Here is a 3,918-nt window from a genome sequence, read left to right as displayed (position 1 = left end):
GCCCGGAGACTGACTTAGGCTCCTATGATATTCCAATTAAACCTTGGGTCAAACCTACGAGAGCCACCGGTGGACAAGCCAAAACAACTATTAAAGTCACTAAATGTCCACTAAAATTCTTGATTCATTAATCTAAAGCTAATTTTGCCAACATAATCATCCTCATTAGAGTAGTGGACATCTATTGAGCTCAAAGATTCAAAAATAATTCGAGGATATGTGGATAGATGTGTGTATATAATATCATCCTAAACAAAAGCACTAATCATCCAATCAACATCGTCTCTAATCTTTAAAACATCCATATCAGTTGGGTCCATATATCATGTGCACACAATCCTTCTTGCGATAAGAATATCATATTTAGATTTATGTTCATCATTTCTAAAAATAATATTAAATTCATTATCGTTACCTTCGTCACATGTCATCCTCTTGCCTTTGCCCTTTGCCGTGACTTTCTCCTTACCCTTTTCCTTTGATGGTTCCTTTCCTCCACTGGATCTACCACTTCCTTTTTGAAGCTTCTTCAATAAATGAGACATGATGTCGAGTTAAGAGAGGGAAGGTGATTAAATGGAGAAGCGAGATCTTGAGAATAGATCTTGAGAAAGAGTATCTTGGGGAAGGAGAAATAGATCTTGAAGGAGGGGGAGAAGAAATCTATTTTAGATCTATATGTAGATCTAGTTCTTGGAGGAAAATGAGTAATAGATCTAGATCAAAGAGGTAGAAGAAGAAAGGTTGAGGATTAGAAGGGTTTGAGAAAAAGGGAAATTGGCTTGGGGTGTGGCCGACACGGCCTAGGCACGATCGTGTCTTATAGACACGACTAGGTCTTTATGCCCCACATGGCCATGTGCTCGACCAGATCCACACGGCCATGTCAATTGACACGGGCTGTGTCGACTCCTTCTTGGTTGATCTCATACGGTCGTGTGTGTCATACGACCTTCTTCTTCTTTTCCTCTGGAATTTTCACACGGCCTTTTCCATCTTCTCCTCTGGCGATCTCACACAGCCGTGTGTACTGCACGACTAAGTACTCTCCATTTCTGTTTGTGTCACACGGCCGTGTAAGGTACATGACCGACTCTGTTAAGTTGAGAATTTACTGAATTTTCTCTTTCCGACTTCTCCAACGCCTTCATGCCCATGAGATGATCACGACCAGCTCATGGAGGCGATATTCAACCTGAAAACAAATTTAAAAAGGTTTAAAAACACTAACAAATGAAAAAGAGAATTGAAAATGAATCTAACTAAAAGAACTCTTGGGTTGTCTCCCAAGAAGCGCTTGTTTAAAGTCATTAGCTCGACCCCGTCTTCGTTTCCACGGACTATACCCAAGGAGGCATGGATTTTTCTCCTTGGGTTGATGTTGTGGCTTCTTCCTTCATTTTTGCCCTCAGAGGGAAGAGGTACTTCTCATTATTAATTGGAGGTTTTCTCTTAATACTTGTCGGATCATGTACTTCATCCGGCGGCCTTCCATGAGGATGGAAGTTCCATTCCTCAACTTTGTAAGCATCTGCTTCGCTGCACATGCTTACCAGGAAAGAAGAGACATGGTTAAGAGAATTAGATAAATCATACTCTAACCTTTCCTTACCGATAACTAAAGAAATCTTATGATTTTTTACATCAATGATGGCCCCAGCTATTGCAAGGAAAGGTCTACTAGTATAATTGGAATTTCCAACTCTTCCTCTATATCCAACACAACAAAATCTGTGGGTATGATGCAGCCACCCACTTCTACCGGCACATCTTCAATAATACTCATAGGGTACCTGCAAGAATAATCAGCTAATTACAGTGTCATGGTAGGGAGTTTAAAGTTTTTGAGACCTACCTTATTACAAATTGAATATGGTATGAGGCTAACACTTGCCCACAAATCACAAAAAAAATTTCTATGAATTCAGGTCCTATAGTGCAAGGAATGTAAAAGCTTCTGGGCTCTTGGGGCTTTGGGGAAGTGCTCTTCTCAAATAGAGCGCTGCATTCTTTAGTTAAAGCTACCGTCTTGATCTCTCCTTTCTTTCTTCGATTGGATATAATGTCCTTTAGAAACTTGGCAAACTTTGGCATTTGTTGAATAACATCAATTAAGAGGACTTCAACACAGATGTCTTTGACTTTATCAAGAAACCTGCCGAATTCTTCATTTTTTTTGTCATAGCTAGTCTTTGCGAAAAAGGAATTGTTTGGCTTTGTGGGTGGAGTGGAAGAGTCCCTTCAACCTTCTTGGTATTCTCCTCAACATCTTATATCTGAACTGTTTTAAGTGTTGGAGGAGAGAGTTCTTCTTGAATTTCAATCCCTTTTTGAGCAGTCACTTGGGGATCTCCCAAGGTCCATCCGCTCCGAAGCTCGATTTTATTACAGTGTTCCATTGGGTTGACATCAGGGTTTCTTAGAAATGTTCCTGGTGCTCTTGAGGATGATGAAGCTATCTGAGCAATTTGGTTATCTTGCATTTTATGATGTTTCTCAGAACTATCCATTCTCAAATTAAGCATCTTGATTTCTTGCTTCAATTCATTTTTGTTAGAAATAATTTTTTCAAGCATTTTCTCCAATTTGGATAGTTGACAACCTTAAGAAGATTGTTGCTATTGATAGCTTTGTTGTCCAGGCTGGTAGCTTGGTCTAGCTCCCATGGATGGTCCTTGCTCTTGGGTATTACGATAAGAAAAATTTAGATGATTCTTCCACCCGGGGTTGTATGTGTTGGAATATAGATTATTTTACCTTTGATTATAACTCACAATAGCGTCGCACTACTTAAGTTGATTAATTTATGCAAATATAGCTCCCAATGGACATGAGTCTTGAGCGTGGTCCATGCTTCCACAGGTTTCACATACACATACTACTGCATTAACCATGCTTGTATTTGTTCCCATATTCTCCAGCTTTTTGGTCAGAGCATCAAGCTTTGCAGACATTAAAGTGATTGCATCTACGTCAAATTTTCCTGATGCTTTAATTGGGTTGGTAGATGAATAGCCTCCACATCTTTTTGATGCCCACTGATGATGGTTCTAAGCTACACTTTCAATGATATCCTCAGCCTCATCTAGACTTTTGTTCATTAGTACCCCTCCAGCTACAGAATCTAGAGACACTTTTGTATGGTAGTTAATGTCGTTATAAAATGTATGTAGCACTAGCCATTTTTTAAGTCCATGATGCGGGCATTGTCTGAGCATATTATTAAATCTATCTCATGCTTCAAATAATGATTCGGAGTTTGACTGTCTAAGGCTTGCTATCATATTTCTTATATGAGCAGTTTTGCCAGGAGAATAGAATTTGTCCAGAAATTGTTACTCACATTACTCCCAAGTGGATATACTATTGGCTGGCAAAGAATTTAGCCAGTATTTGGCTCTATCTCTCAAAGAAAACTTAAACAATAAAAGTCTTACTACCTTTGCTGGAATACCTTCACTTTCATTGTGCTGCAGATTTCATAAAAGACTTCAAGATGTTGGTTCGGATCTTCATGTGGTCCGTCCCAAAAGTGGTTCTGTTGTACCATGGTGATTATCGCAGGCTTTATTCAAAATTATTGGCTTCAATGGGTGGTTTGGTGATGTTAGACCGAAGCCCTCATGCGTATGGTATAGCGTAATCATTCAATGGTTTGTTTGCCATAACTGAATGTTCTTGTTCTTCTTAATGTCTTTGAAAGATTCTTCTTCTATGAAAAGTTCTATCAATCTCAGGATCAAGGGGTAATAAATCTCCTGCAAAGTTAGATCTACGTATACAAGAACAAGATTATAATTTTTTTTTTATCATAGATTTTAAAATTGCAGAAATTAAACTAAAATGCTGAAAATATAAAATGCAAAATTTGAATTGCAAAAAGGAAGACTGTAGAAAAAGAAATAAAGAGTGTAAAGT

General features: G+C 38.5%; 1 non-coding gene across 1 annotated transcript; it reads left to right on the top strand.

The window, feature by feature from the left end:
- Positions 1-3,189: 3,189 nt before the first annotated feature.
- On the top strand, positions 3,190-3,296 carry LOC122044687. The gene has a single exon (XR_006129708.1). It is a non-coding gene; the product is annotated as a small nucleolar RNA R71 (small nucleolar RNA).
- Positions 3,297-3,918: the final 622 nt, after the last annotated feature.

Source organism: Zingiber officinale, chromosome 2A (assembly GCF_018446385.1).
Source record: "Zingiber officinale cultivar Zhangliang chromosome 2A, Zo_v1.1, whole genome shotgun sequence".
Lineage (NCBI taxonomy): Eukaryota > Viridiplantae > Streptophyta > Magnoliopsida > Zingiberales > Zingiberaceae > Zingiber > Zingiber officinale.
Note: the sequence above shows the minus strand (reverse complement) of the source record. Positions and strands in the feature narration are given on the sequence as shown.